Raw genomic sequence first — 16,934 nt, forward strand, 5'->3', positions numbered from 1 at the left:
CATTTATGATTTTTTACGTCAAGGAAAAATAAAAATTGATTCCGATTGTATTCATCGGAAAAAAAATCGAGTAAAAATTATTTCATTCTAAGTCGTCTATTTTTTTAATATAGGTATATACTAATTTAAAAATGATATTAAGTTCATATTTTCAAAACAGTGTAAAGTCCATCGCATAGAGAAATTAATGCAGTTCACCATTTTTACATATAGAGACTTGTCTGAAATCCATTTCATAGTTCGAAGGAGGCGATTGTTTTTCGCTCAATTCTTATCGAACGGTTCCAAAGTTACAAGGTTTTCGCACCTTTGATTGGCTGTCCTCTAAAGTGTGAACAGTCTGACTCAATACATTCTGGGCTCCAGATATGTTCATGACCAATCAAGGAAGAAAGTATTGGTTGGTGAACGTACTACGACGCCAAAAATCTGTGAAGAGTACTAGGTCTAGTACGGAAGTACTAATGATGGTCACACTGCAACAGCTTCGAGTCCCGAGTTTTCGTCGAACACCCTTCAATCGTCCTTCTCCTTCGGCCAGGGGCGCGGGCGGTTTCCTTTCGCGCGACCTCTCGCCTCGTGTTTGTCGCTTTCGCCCTTCTCCACGCGACCCCGCGCGGTCGTCCAAACGGTCGCGACTCGCGACCGAGCGTGTTCAGTTGTGAGCGCGCCGTGTACGGAGCAGGATCAATCTTATCCCCCGCGACCGAAAACGGAAGTTCGCTCGTAAGCTTCGTGAATCGATCAATTATCTCCCCCGAAACGAAAGGAAAATACTTTGCATTTTCGGCTGTAATACAGCAGACAAATTCGAGCGATTGAAACTTTTGGTAGCAAACGGAACCTAGATTCTCTCGTTGTTTTGTGGACTATTATGTAATGTTAGTGAGATCGTAGAAGATTTTTTTTTTTTTAAAGTCTGATAACGGATCGGGAACCCCGGTCGATCGGAAGTCGTTCACCCTTTTGGTTCGCCTGGACGTTGACAGCTGGACGGAAAGACTCAGTTCGTTGGTGTTTCTGGTTTGTCGAGACCGATGGCTGCCCCTTGAGTTCGATACGGATTGATACAAGTAAGTGTTCCTATTGATTTGTAGATCTTCACTTAAAGAGGAAGATGTTCTGTTTTGTATTAACAGGTCGAGTAGGCTGGTAATAAAATGACGATTGTATTAGGTTGAATATGAAATTTTCGATATTCGAATAGTTGATCATCAACCGCAATTAGGAAATCATTGTGTTGTCCAGAAAAATAATTTACTTGAATCCAGTTCTATATCAGTTCTGTTGTGTTTAAATTATTTACTACAAAAGGTCTAACTGTGCAAGTATCTTTAACACTAGAATTATCAATGATGAACAGATATTTATTTCTAACGGATCGATATAACAAACTTTAGGAATTTATAAATTTATAAAATAATTCAATTTTTCACTTACATATTGCAATAGAGATCGTAAAACAACATGCATAGTTTTAACATTTTAATCATCTTACAAGAAAATACTAAACAGTCATTTTGACTTCTTTAGCAATTCTAGCGTTAAAGCCTAGTCTGCATTATCTTATCCTTATACCAAATAATTAAAAATTTTCTCTGGGTCCAGTTTATTCGAAATTTCACCGGGAATTGTCACAATGCTTTTTTTCCCCGTTTTCGCGAAACTGGCAACATAACGATACTCCACGAAGCAAAGTATGATGAAGAGAATTCGCGAGTTTTTCTCGAAATCCGTTCATTGCCATTTCATCTCGCTCGATCATTCCGTTGTTACAGGACACGGTAATACGTTCGACTAATGGTACCGACTATTGGGAGGTTATCCAACTCAGAGGCACAGTATTCTGATAACAAACCACGCAAAAGGACAATTCTCACGTGAATCAATATCGCTTATCGAGCGTGCTGTGTAAATAATCCTAATCGTGATCAACGATATTCGTATTGAATAAACGGCACGATACAAAAAAAACAGTTGACTAGAAATTTCTTCTTAGGTTCTTTCGATTTTTTTCATACCTTGAAATTTTGAGGACCAATATTGTCTATTTTTAACGTATTGTAATTGCAGTATTAAAAATGGAATAACTACAAGATTTTTCAAAAAATCTTTACAAGATGTCTATTCTTTTTTTGAAACTTAGGACTCTTCTTTTATGAGATCATATGCAATTGTAATATTTATATGATAATTACACGATGTCCTCAAAGTGTTCCAGAAATACTTGAAGTAATAGGATATACTGTCATTATCAGAAATTGTGATGTAATCGAAAGGGAGGTAATTCTTGTTGCAATGTTTAAGATTGAAAGTAATCATCAAATCATTATGAATATACAGTAAATCCTCGATACGTGTTCGAAGGCTCCTCGGCGTTGAACATTAAATATTTCATAAATTAGTCGTCATATATGGCTAAAACAAATATCATTGGCTTCGAAATTCCAAACTCGATCACTGTGTTAAACATCATTAAAAAGTCATCGTTACATCTGGGGACCTTTCCTTGTCAGCGTCGAGGAGCCTTCACAAACTCATCGATGATTTACTGTACTGGGATTTAATACCCTGGAAGATGGAATGTAAATATCTGATTCGATCTACCTCTATAAATCATTGAATGGACAAATTAAGTGTCCACAACTGCTCAGTCGGATAGACTTAAACGCTCCGGAGAGGCAAATCCAGCATTTTCCGATACTTGAACCCAAGCTTCACACTGCACGGTTTCACCACGCTGACCCCATTACTAAGATTTGTACCGTCCTGATAAATATGAGGAATTGAGTTTTTTTGATCTAAGTAGATCTACAAAACGAAAACCATTTAACAACTGACACACGAGTTATTACTACCTGTAATATTATACTACTTATTATTATTAACTATATTAGGTTTACTATATCTTTTATGGTACAGATGTCGATTTATTTACGTAATGTAATCAACATACATCGTGATTTTCTTGTTAAGAAATAATTAAAATGTAAACTAATGCCAAAAGATATGAGTTTCGTGTATAAGAAATTAGAAATTTAAATATTCGTCAGGTACACGTGTTGTTCAATAAGATTTTTTGTCTTGTTCATTTGCAAAGTATCAATCATTTCGAGGTAATTAAGGACGGAGCAATAGAAACTTCACAAATTGACGAATAACTCAGTACTCACCGCATAAGTTCAGTAAATTCTTGTTCTCCACGTCTGACTAGTGCTTTATGTTTCTACTTACTGCTAACATTGGCCATAGTACGATTTCACTTTTTTTCCTGTCAATCTTCGTAATTTTGAACCAATAGTTTATACTGAACAATCTCAATTCACTGTGCAATCTCAAAATGGATATTGCACTGTTAATGGTTATATGTATACATATAGAACGAATGCATGAGAAGTAGAAACAGCGAGTGCCGAACAGACAGGTCAGACAGCTCGCAATCAAATTCCAGTGCGTGATCCACGAACTATAAAAATGAAGTTTTTTTTCGAAAATGTAGTTTCACAATCGATATTTTCAATTTATTTTTATATATGAAGGTACATTCCTCTCAATTATACCGTAATTTCTGATACATCTTGCGTTTTTATAGAAAGAATTTAGAATTCAATAAAATCCACCGCGTTTCCGACCAATTTTAGAAGTCAATTTTTTTCCAGAATGAAATTTTACATAAAATAAATTCGAATCAATGTTTTGAACTTATTATTGTAGTATATGTAACAGTATATTCTTTTCAACTGTATCGCAATTCCTGATACGTTTTGTACTATTATAAAATGAATTTCGAAATTAATCCAACTGACGTACGTATGTCAAAAATTTGATATGACGGGATTCTCGATACGGTTCATTTCCTATCTAAACTGAACTGTCAATTATAATTAAAATAAAGTGAATAAATAACTGAAATTCCTGAAACTTAGTACCATACAGTGTAAATATTAGTATCTTCGGTGTTAGATTCTACTAAATCTGTATCCTTTAATATTCTGGACTTACTATTATAAATTTAAATATAGATCAAATGACACACCAGTAAGAAAGAATTTTTTTCTATCATTTGAAGCGCATATTCGCCCTCTTTTTGCATTTCAGTCACGACGAGTTTTTTTATTATTTCAGGCTGATGTTTTTTTCCCCGTATAATTCCGCCTGTTAGGCGTGAGAATTATTTTCGAATGAATATTAAATCCTTTCAACGTTGGACGCGTAACGGCGAGCCAAAGAGAAAATTGAACATTATACATAGAATGCATTGAGAACGGTTATCTTTCTTTTCTGAATCTAGCATCCTTTCGTTGCGTGGATCATTATACAAGATTTTAATACATATGGGACGCTTCCACGAGGTGGATTCTAAATGCCAAAGGAACACGGAAATCGAGAATGACGAAATTGTTTTCGGGGCGTCGTTTCCGAGTTATTAATTGTTGAAAGATAAGCAAAATATACGTCAAAAATGTCTGACACGACGGGTAATACTATTCGAACAGCCAGATCTCAGTTAATACACGGAGTCGATCGATGACCTAGTGAAACTAATGAATGAAATCAAATGAAACGAACGAAACCACCCCGTGAAACAATTGAAAAAAGCGTCCCTCGAGTAGAATAATTCGGACATCATTTCGTCATTTTTGTCTTATTTTCATGCTAGTTTGCATGCAGAATCCATCTTCCGAAAGTATCCGACATTTTTATGAACGCCAACTTTTACACCATTGTTGCTCGAGAGTCACTTCTTCCTTTCCCGCGATAAATCTTCGCGAAAGGAAACGATATTTCTTCTGCTTTTTCTGCTGAACAGCTGATAATCATAGAACGAATGTGGATATCGGGTTTGGGCCAGGGGATGGAACGACCCTCGTAAGAAATATAAAAATCAAGTGGCTATAAATCACCGAAGAGGCGACATCCGACTTCGGTGTTGATGATAACAACTTGGCGCGTTGTTATACTCTTTCTGATCGAGGGAACCACCTGGATCCCTCTACCTTTGTTCTCTTGGGACACGATGTTCGTGTGTTATAGACGCGACCCTTCCGACAAATATTTCGTTCATCCTTATAGAAGGAAGAAAATGTGGGAGATCAACATTGTATTATACAGAAAATTGTGTTCTCCTGGGTTGGATATACACTGTCATTCATATGTATAAGGAGACTCGTTAAGTCTGAGATAGACGTAAGGAGTGATTTCGAAATCAGTGAAAATCTCAGATAGGTATTGGTTAGGGGATATTGAAGCTTGATAGATATAGTTATGCTAATGTGCAGCCATAAAAATGAGCCAAAACATGTAATTTGTGTGAGATATATACTACCGTTTAAAAGTTTGAATTATACATATACTATAAAGACGTATGTGTGTATATAGGGTGTCCCAAAATAGTTGTATGTAAGTCCTTGAAAGGAGTGGAACCCCAGGAATTACCCCTTTCAAGGATTTACACTTATTTTTGGACACCCTGTATACGTGACAAACCTAACTTAAAGGAACAAAAAAAAATTTATGTTTAAACTTCTGGACGGTAGTGTATAATTCTTCAAACAGACCAATTGTCTCAATAAGTTCCGAACTACAACCCACGTTTCAGTAATTGTGAACAAACAAAGAATTCAGTAAACAAGTAGTAAATTACCCGACGGTGGACCAAGTACACGTTTTTATAGTAGCTGACATAATTTCGCTGGAAAAAGTAGGAATAAGAAAACTCGTGACATGTTGTTTGAGGTAAATAATCTAACTTATCAGACTTTACACGTGTAGGTTGATTATTGGTTTAGTCACAAACAATTTTCGATTTCTTAATTTGAGGTCACGTGAGGTAAAGACACTTTGTTAACACTGATGTTACTTATAGCAATGACTGTTTCATTTAAATGGCTGTATTATTATTTAATTACTACTTCGTAGTTGTTTAATGTATTTAATGAAAGTTACTTGTAACAACTTGCCAAGATTATTGAAGATCTTTCAGTGTCCGTGGATTTTGAAAAATCGAATTATTCCGTTGTCCTGGTTACCTGAGCCGTATCAGACGTCGAGATACAATTCTATCTGCGGTTTCAACGAGAAAGACGCTAATATCGAATAAAATCCGGAAGACAAGCTTTTCTTTCGTCCTGTGTAATATCGACGGAAAGATTTAAAATCTCGCGAAGTTCAGTGGTTCTCATGGAATTTCATTTTCAATGGGAAATAGCAATCTCCTCGTATTGCCCGAAGTTCTGGACAGATGTTGCGAAATTTGTAAAAGGGAACTCGAGTTTCCAAAGGCATTAAAGATCTCTGGTACCCCGGATTTCAACTTGGCTAATAAACAGGCTTCCTCTCACGTCTTTGAGGTGACGGATTTCGTTTACTTAAGTGGGAGTACTTATAAAACTTTGTAAACGTTTATTTTGTTGGGGGAAAATTTTGTGTGGCAATTTTGCAGGATGCATAATTTTGCTTCAACTTCAAGAATTTTAGATTTTTGCATTAGTTCATTTTCGCTCTAGAGATTCTCAATTCATAATTTCTAGTACTATTCATTGCTTTTCACGCGATGAGAATGAACATTTATGCATTATCCTTCGTACACTGTACGGGTCGATTTGACCGAAACTCAGATTTGAATTTTTAACTAGATTCTTTATCAGAGGGACTTTCTAATTAAATTGACACCAGTAGTTTACATTGTATAACGATCAAGCGATCTGTATGTATATTTTCTTAATTCGATTTTAGCATAGATCAAGTTTAATTCAAGGAATAGTAGTGCAATAATTTATTCAACAATGTACAAGGGTTAAATAATAATTTGTACTAATGTTCATTCATGGTTAAAGAGCAAAACGTAATGTTATCGGATGTGTTGTGAAGTACTTGAAATTCACGTCTGAATTTTTATTATTTTATTTGAAATTTACGTAGAATTCGACGATAAAGATGAAATATTGATAGGTATGGAAAATATAATAGATAATACGTCCAGAAAATAAAAATCGAAGTTCGCGATTTGCATTTCAAATACCGAGGCATATTACATTCAGGTTCCTTCGAGGGAAAGATCATGTTTATGGTACTGTAAGGGATTGTCATGACTTATCGCGAGTTAGAATTCCTCGCATGCATATGAAAAGTCGATTTTCTTTAAGAATGCTGTCATGAATGTTAGAATGATATTGTACTTTATTCTTTCCTAAAAAATATTCTGCACAATACTAATCAAACAACGTGCTCGAATAAAATTAACTTTTTGTTATATTGGAAAAACCAGTAAAAAGTTTGTTAAATTTTTATATCTTTTCATTATGTATACAACCTATTGCTATTTCTGTTTAAAAGTCTGCCTTTTACAAACATCTGGTAGGTACCAGTTAATAAAACTACAGTGGAGTTTCGTACGTTCATTAGAATGACGAATCACTAACTTCAACAAAACATTTAATTTTTTTCACGCGTCACACGTAACACGAATGTGCTTCTCACAGTTATTTTAATCCTCACGGAAAACAGAGTTCGTTTATCAAAAGAAAAGTTTGTCACCGCGCATATCGAAGGACTAAAAAAATGTAAACAGGGGTGAATTATTAAGTGGCCCTTCTTGTCATTTAAAATATAGGGTTCAACGGAATTATATTGACAGTTTCATGGAAAACTCATTTTAAAAAATCCATCTAGTTTTCATATAAGTTTTAATATAATTCTTGCTAAACATGTGTTAGATCATTCCACAAAAGATGTGATTTTTCTGAATAGAACATTTTTTTGAATATTTGGATGTGAAAATGACAGAAAATAGAATGTCCAATATATGAGTTATCGTTACAATTATTAGCAGTGAGACATTTTTAACATTTTGAACGAAAGAAAAAATAATACTAAAGGTGGTTAGGAATATTCTGCAATGTCTGGAGACAATAAAACACTGTCTCCGATCCGTATTTCATCTTCTCATTCTTTACTACGCAACGAGATAACTTTTCCGGGAAAAACGATGTGCTCCGAAATGAGATAATGAAAGTTATCATTTTTTGTGACCTAGGACGCGATATTCTCCCATCGCCTTTTTCTCAACAAGTATTTGTCACTGACGGTAATCATTTGTCACAGCAGCCGTGACACAAAGATAAAACAGCGAAATCTATATGACTCGACGAAAAAGCAATTTGAATAATTTATACGGGGTCCGAGAATGCGGTTTCTCGCGAACATACAATATCGTTCACCTCTTCAGGGACGAATTTCTTAAGACCAGAAGAAAATAATATTCTTCATTCTCCATCTGTACTCATTTAGAATATCTTTATAAATATTGACGACAGGATATCTCTTTTTTTATTGAAAAATTTCGTAATGAATATTTATTTACAATAATGTTAATTGTATCTTCAATTAAAGTAAAACTGAACGTACACATATGTGCCAGTTACTGTCAAGAGTTAAAGCGAATAAAAATGAAGATATACGTTGAAATTTAACAAACACTTCCTAAAAATCACTAAAATATCAAACATACTAATTACAATCTCTAACAAGTTCTTCGCAAAGCAGGGTACCATTGTCAATTTTTTTTACGTCACAATAAAGTGTGGGCGTGCAGAAATTAAAATTCACCGAAATACTCAGATTGTATTACATTTTTACTTTTGCAATGGGCAGAGAAAGAATACTTCTCTAGAGATTTTTTCGTAGAAAAATTTTTTATTCGAGACGAAGCGTAACCGAGCTCAACATCCCAGCAGCAGTGTAAACCAAGAAGGGCGCAATATATTGCGGGAAATATAAGGAAATCATGGGCATTACTCTTGAGTAATAAAATTAAACTGGTTATAGACGAGGGAATACTTCTGCTCTCAAAGTCAGTCGTTCGTGACACGTGGAAACGATCCTCACGAGAAATGGGGGCTACAGATCGTACTGCAAAGGACACGTGGAACGGTCAAACGATTGTACCCATTGTGATTCTGCCAAGTTCACGGATTTTCCTCGTGGATAAGAGTGCAACGGTAATTAGTATTGATTTCTGTGAAATTAATGGAAGCGTTAGAGACACGAGCGAAGATAATTTGTCTGGATTCAGTGCCCTTTCCAGTGCGCGGGCGTGCTACCTGCGAGGTACCATTAATTTGAATTGTCGGTATTAAGAGAAATCACTGATTAACTGCAACGTTATCAAATATAATTATCTATCCAGCCTACCTCGAGTACGATTGTATATTTTGAAAATCTTTAATAATACGCTGTTTTACAAAAATTCGTGAACAATTTAATTTTGGAAATGTTCTTGTAAGAAAGAATTTGAGTCATAATTAGATTTATCTTAAGTGTTCCATCATTTTTAATATGCTATTATGTGTACCAATAAGTAATTCATTATAGTTCTAATATGGTGGCGATACATTTGAGATTCAGAATATCTTTTCAATCAAAATGGGGGAAAATGACAGGAACAAATAACGAATAACGGTTAAAATGGGATATTATTTTCGATACGAATACAGAGTTTCCTAAAAATACTGGGCTACTTATTGGTACACCTAATATTGTATACGATGTGCTAGTACTCAGTAAAAATTCAAACTCGACCATCTGGAAAACGAAACGAGTTGAGAGAAAAATTTATTCTATACCTTCGACTTATTTTTTCACGTAAAATTACCACCTTTTCGTTTACATCACTAGTTATTGGATACCCTGTAGATCAGTGTTTAAAACTGTGAATTTACATAAGCAGCGTCATGTATCCATCAATAGCAGTTCAGTGAAGATCGATCAATCGGAGGCTCTTTAAAACAAAACTCTGAACCCCATTACGCAATTATCCTTCTGTTAGCCGTGACAATGTTCCCAGTTTTTCCGTGCATGAGCAATGAATTGAGCAATCGACGCGCGTCACGCGCAGCCCCTACTCGTAACGGCACGGACGAAAAGAAAGTATTGTGGATATGAGAAACTTCTTCTGTGCGATCTATTGGTCCTTTCTTTTCGTTCTGTTTATGAGTTACCTTTGTTTCTACGTTCTTAACGGGCCATTGGATAATAATAATGAGAGTTTGCTTAATTTGTTAACACGGGCACCCGAGGCATTTGAATTAAACGAAGACAATTGATGGAAAACGTGACATTTGTGAGTTGACAAAAAATTTCTGAGTGCTCGCGTGTCAGATTTTCACTATTTGACTGAATGGTGAAACGAACTGTGAGTATTTTGGATTGACTTGAGTTTGTTTTATTTTCTGAATATTTTTGTAAAAAAAGTTTCCTACGACAAAACGAAAAGTTGTGGTCTCAAGAAGGCGAATCGTATTAAATCTTCTATACCTTTGTAACCCTATAAAATGTATTAATTTACCTTGTGTTAACCGAAAGAATGTATCGACCACTAAATGTTACGGTTTGATAGAACGGTACTCCTCCCAATGGAAACAATCTTCTTTAAAGGGTAGTAAACTCTAAATCGAATGCAATCCCGTTATCCCAAATAGCTTTATCTTTTTCAAACGATTGACTATCAAATATTGTAAAGTTGTACCACATTGAATCATGAAAAATCTCTAGTACTTAATTATGGCAGTTAACGTGTTAGGAATAGTAAGTAACATTATGTCGATTCTTTTGCACTCAAGTCCTTCTTGAAACGACCCTCTAGTTTAGTTTAGTTTAGTTTGGTACGTGGTCTCTTCAAGTGAGTACCAGCTCACTCTTTGCTTCACCCACAGACCGAGTCTGTACAAGGAAAAACGACCCTCTAATTGAAATCCAACCCTTGGTTTTCGATTCCATTGACGGTATTGAAAATTGAAATTGCAAGGTTTAAAGGTACACTTCGTGATTGTTTGGAAAAGAAAACAATAGAAGAATGCTTATGCGAGATTCAAAGTGTACAATGAGTAATCTCTCAGAATCGAAGTTCATTTACAACAATGTACCTGGACGAAGATTTCAGTATTCCATCGGTGTAGCGGAGCAATTTCGGGCGGTTAATAAGAACCGCTTCGGAGCACTCGATATTGGATAAATCAGGACAGACCTGTCCAGCAAGGAAATATCGAACCGTCGCAGGCGGAACGAGATTAATTGAAAATCAATTAAATCCAAGGTTACTGAAGAGACGCGTTAGTACAATAAATAGAAGTTACTATTAATATTAACCGTGTAATTTTTTTAGTAGATTTATAACTGAATCCATACGTGTCAGTTAAAATTGTAAACAGTGATATAAATAGTTTAAAAATACGTGTTGCACAACAGGCGTTGGTTAAAATTATAAACCATGACGTGAATAGTTTAAAAATATATTATTCTTACATCATACTGAATTCCCTCTTTGCATTAGAAATTATAGATTCATCTTTCTGTAAAATACTGCGTTTCCCTTGGTTATACGTACAATCAATATTTTCCATCAAAGTTCATTGTAGGCGGACGAATTTCATTGTAAAGAGTAAAAATATTATCATCAATAGTTCAAGAACTAAGCGATAATTAGTTAATTAGAAAGTGTTCTTTAAAAGTTTTGAGCACTAGTGGAGTTGCCGTTTTTAAGCGGAAACTCGATTTTACCGGATCACGTGATCGTTCGGACATACGCTGAACGCACGAGAGAACTTCGGTTTCGTGCTTGCAACTTGGATCAGCTCGCGAATATCGTCTGGAGATTGTACAGGGGAGAAGTGGAATGTAAAAGGGATGCATGGTAAACTCTAAAGCACAGTTTCCTAGTAATTACGAATATTCACGTGAGGACTGGAATTGAGATAAAGCTGGCAAAAGCGCGTGGGAGTTGCTTTCGCGTATATCCAGTCGATCATCCGCCTGGAAGACGATGTGATAATTTTGGTCAATGAAAGTTTCATAAAAACGTGAAACTGACATGACGACAGAAAACATAAATTAATCATTGAATGCTGCATGGGTTTATTTGAAATCAGTCATGGAGGGTTATTAAAATTTTGGGATATTTAGAAAGCTCTGAATGCAACTATGCAACTGTGAACACACTACATGATAGAATACTATTGTTTGTTTCACTTACAGTTAAAGTTAGATTACGTCACAACGACAATGGCGACGCGTTTCGCATGTATGGATCGCTGATTGGTCCATTTCGCGGTGCCCAGGAGTATTCTTACTTCAAATATGTTTAAGCATAGTAAATATCCTGTACACATCAAATAACATAATGATTCACTGAATTTCTTTCTTTGTCAACTAATAGCACAATAATCAAAAGAAATTAATAAAATTTCGATTCTGAGTGAAAACTGACTAGGATACCTTATTCAGTGAATTCTCCACTGGCGTGATACGTTCCTGCAAAAGTCACGTGATCGTGTCATAGCGTACCCTTCAGTTGAACAGATAGCTGCACCTGAAATTTTGCTCAATTTTTATTGTTATACATTAGGGTGCAATACTTGTGAATATGCAAAAACAACCACAATCTACTACTGAACGGTAATATACAATAAATTCACTGATACTAGCAAACTTAAACTAGCATTATTACTGTTTCTGTTTCGGCGTATAGTCAATACCCGCGTGCTTCTCGGTCAGTGTTCAGTATGAAACTATGTAGTAAAACACATACAAAAATGTTGCAATGTACAGTATTCGTTAATAATAACAATAGTATTGACTGTTCAATCTCTGCTGTAGAGTGATATACCATCGAAAACATCAACATTTCTATTCGATGCGATTTAACTGCAAGTTGCAAAGGTTAACTCTCGAGACAATTTTCCAAACAATTTGTACACTCCGTTTAATTAATTTGTTTCAGTTAGAATGCGAAAGGAACGATTACAGAAAATTTAAATTAACCTTGTCTCGTTTCGTTTTTTTAGCGCGTGAGTTTATGAAATCGATTCGTTCTTCGTGGAAAATTCCGGTTCGATGTTCCTGTTGTCCATTCGCTAATTGTGACCGCATCGTTGCGGATTATCCGCTGGAGGAATAATTCGGAGAATCACGGAATAAAGCGTAGTGGGCGAGTTAATGCCGTCGTTAACACCTTTCACACAGTGGTCAGAACATTGGAAATCAATCGTTACTGCTTCTGTGCACGCGTGAATGGATGAATTTTGCCTTGCAGCCGCGTTTCGGTGTTGAGAAAACTCTGTAAGCATCAAATCGATCGATCTACGAGGTAAGTCACATAACCTCACTTACTACTCATCTGGCGGATGTAAGGTTATTTTGATACTATTATGATAGCCATCATTCTTCGTTATAAGACGCTACCAAATTCTTATAAAGAGTTTGATGCTGATGTTGGAATATTATTACGTTGCTGGGAAATGAATGATCGTTTGATCGTGTTAGGAATTACTGTCGTCCCTGCTACAGTGTTAACATATGTAAAATTCCTTCCATGTTTGAATTGTTGAATGTCTTCTTGCAGAAGCGATTCGCATTTAAATCTGCTACAGCGAAAGGATTAAAATTAATATAAATTGTAGTTAACAGTATTTCGATCCATTCGGGGAATTATAATACTAATGACTTAAAGCGTCATTTCTTCCTCATCACTTTAATATTACGTTCGTTTTACTATCTCACACGATTATTATCATTACTATATTGTTGCTTTCAAGACATTAAAGACTTGTGTTGTTTCGTTTACAACGTAAATAATGTAATTTTCTATTTGTTTTTAACCTCAACTTTTGTTTCCTACCGTATTATACCGCTGATACAAGTGTGTTGCAGTTAGAGTTTATTTCACCCATAAAATTAGCTTGCACTTTACGGATCGTTTGACATAGTCGATGCATCAATAACAATATTCCGTCGTGTTATAACACACAAGACCGCTTATATTCCGTTTTATATAGTTTACAGCTCGTAATTCAAATAGTCTCGTATAAAGAACATATCTTAGATTTAAATGATGTCCGAAATGTTTTTGTAATATTGATAGAGACTTAAATGGTTAATAACCAAAAATTCTCTTCCAAAAATTACATTTTTTCTTAGCATTGTGACACGTAGAAGGGCAGAGAGACACTTTCGTTTATCTCTGTTCTAACCTTTATTCGGAGACTTGTTCTTAGTTCTTATAGTCCCCCGTTCATTTATTTTTTTCGCCGAGGAAACTCGCTACGAGACCGATCCAATTTCTTCAAACTTTGCCCCGAGCGAAGTACGCGAAGATATTACCGGTACAGTAATGCTTATAATCGCTTATGCGGTAATCCTTTCGGGAATGTTATTAATACCGGTCAACTTTTATTCGCGTAACTTTGAACTCCACCTGGAATTATCTACCATCGGTACCGTCATCGGGAGTAAAATGAAATTTCGGGTCACCCTTTCGGGAACGTGAAATATTATCTTACAATTAGATCAGTTTCATGTTTTCTTAGTTTCAATATTACACGTTCGTTTTACGATAGTATTGTGAGTATTAATATCGAGCACAAATAAAATGGTGGACTGCATAAGAAAAAAAATACTCTTAGAAATAGTAAAAATAATCCACCATTTAAAAAAAAAATTAATTTTGAAAAAAATCAAAGATCTAGTCGTCAATATTCATGAATTTTTTTAATGTCCAATTTCTAGGATTATTGTATATTTAATATGAACGTATTTCAATTTACAGAGATGCAGTATGTATCAGGTTAAAATTGATAATATTAAAATCATTAATTATACCGATAACTAACCGGTTCATAAAGCGTCCATTGAACTTATTATTAAATAGAATTCAAACATTCACTGTACATACTGTTTCTTTTACCTTTAAAGTATGATAGGACAATGATGGGTGACCCCAACTTCTACCCCCGAGGGTAGATGTTGTTCTCTCATTAGCCCTTTAACCAGAAAGCTTCTCTCCTATCAGACGATCAATCGTTCCAAAAGATTTTCTCTAACAAATTCAAAATACCATAATTTCCATAAACTAGGTGTGACTCAGCGATTCTAATTAACAATGGTCCAAAGACTATAATTCCCGCTGGGATCCACGTTCCTTTAGCCTGCCGCGATTGTTTACTCATCGGCCCCTCATTGTTATTCAAGAATCGCTGTCGACGAACCCCGTCGCGTATACCAAGCTCCTCTCGTCGTTATTGCGTTGATTCTTGAAAATCCGCGGGAACAGATGAAGGGGAAGTGACGGTGAACATTGTCTTGGAAATTAATGTCACTCGCCTCGCATAGAGCAACAAAGACTACGCCGTCCTGGCGACCCTCTAATTTTTCGATTACTGGGTTCGTTACGTTCCCGGGAATCAAATGTACCAGGGACAATGATAAGATAAGCGTTGAATTGGATTTCGTTGTTTTCCCTTTTGTACACAGAACACGATCAAATACGCTGTACAAGACAAAGGAAAGTGACTTCCCGTGCAGATTTAATGTACGCTTGATTATTTTCAGATTTAATTTGTAAAATGAATCTGTTTGAAAGTTTCGTTTTTTTGGGGGGGGTGACGAATCACGTTGTGCTGGCTTTTTTGGAAATTTTGTCGCATCCAGTTCAGCTAATTGGTAAGGCCAATGCATTTAAGCTCATGCTTGCGGTGCTCTGGACTTTGTTATTTTTGAGAATGGATTTTTGGCACTATGACTGTATATTTTTTCTATTTTAGTGTCAACGACAATTAACATATCGAGGGCACACACGTGGTCTAACGAATTAGATTTATGGGTTTATTTTCCCAAATGGAACAGGATTCTGGTGAATTTTGGTTGAATAAACCGACTTTTGCGGTGGAGTTTAACATTAATAGATTATGGACAAGCAAAATTGTTTCTTCGCGAATTTCCTGGACAAAACAGTAACGATTTAACCGATCCACGTGGCTGTGTTGTGAACGGATCGCCAAAGGGAATAAACTGACAAATATTGATCAACGGGATACACTTGGATCACAAATTCCGTGGCACCAAGAAGTTATCGAACTAACTAGTTGATAGGTTTAATTAACCCCTAATAGACCGAAACGGCTGTGATCGATATCTTGTTTCGAACCACTTAGGGGTTTATGTGGTAAATTAGCTGACAAGATAGAAGCAACTCACTGATGACCGGTGTCGAGACCGTGACGATGCAATTGTTCCTATCGGTCGTCTATTGTCCCTTTCGAGGTAAAAATAATTGATCTCGTAGATTAATAATTATATAGGTATTATGCTAATTGTACGACTGACACGTATTGTTACGTAACAAAAGAACGATTGTTTCGGATGGATTGTTAATTAAACTGTCGGAGCTCGTGACCGCTCGTAGTTGTTCGAGTTGTGGGTGTGGCTGGAAATGGTGATAAGTAAGTGAGAAAAGGGCAAGGATAATAGTAGAATAGTTGTTGATTAACACGTACACTGTGATAGATTCCGTATGTTTAATTCTGTTAGTTTAATGTTCAACAAGTTTATTACAATCATTTTCGTTGTGGAGGAAATGCAAATTTTTATGTTCCTTCTTGACACACAATATAAATTTTAATGTATGTGTATATATATTGTATATCGTAAAACACAGTGAACCTCTTAATTCTACATTCGAGCTTTATTTTACAATTTATTTTGAGTGTACCTGGGAACTCAAGACCATCTACATATATCAGGAAAATACAGAATACAATTTCTGTACGATGTTATTCAATGTATGCATTCTATGTTAATTGGATACAAATTAATATGGATGTACAATGTGCCCGTTCCCCAGAGGTAGCGTCAATGAAAGTTAAAAGCTCGGAAGCAACAGAATATCGAGTAAATTATTTTGAATTTTTTTTAAAAGCGGTGTACCGACTTCATTAATCGCGCAATGTTTGTAATTATTTCTACGTTCTTCGCCGAAGAGACGAAGTGAATTCCAGGGAAAGTAATTAATTCGTGAGTAAACGTTATAAAAATTATACTGTTACGATTTTAGTAGAAAAGAAGATGTGATGGGTTTTAATAATTCATAAAAAATACGGCTTTCA

The sequence above is a fragment of the Dufourea novaeangliae genome, unplaced genomic scaffold (genome assembly GCF_001272555.1).
Source record: "Dufourea novaeangliae isolate 0120121106 unplaced genomic scaffold, ASM127255v1 scaffold56, whole genome shotgun sequence".
NCBI lineage: Eukaryota > Metazoa > Arthropoda > Insecta > Hymenoptera > Halictidae > Dufourea > Dufourea novaeangliae.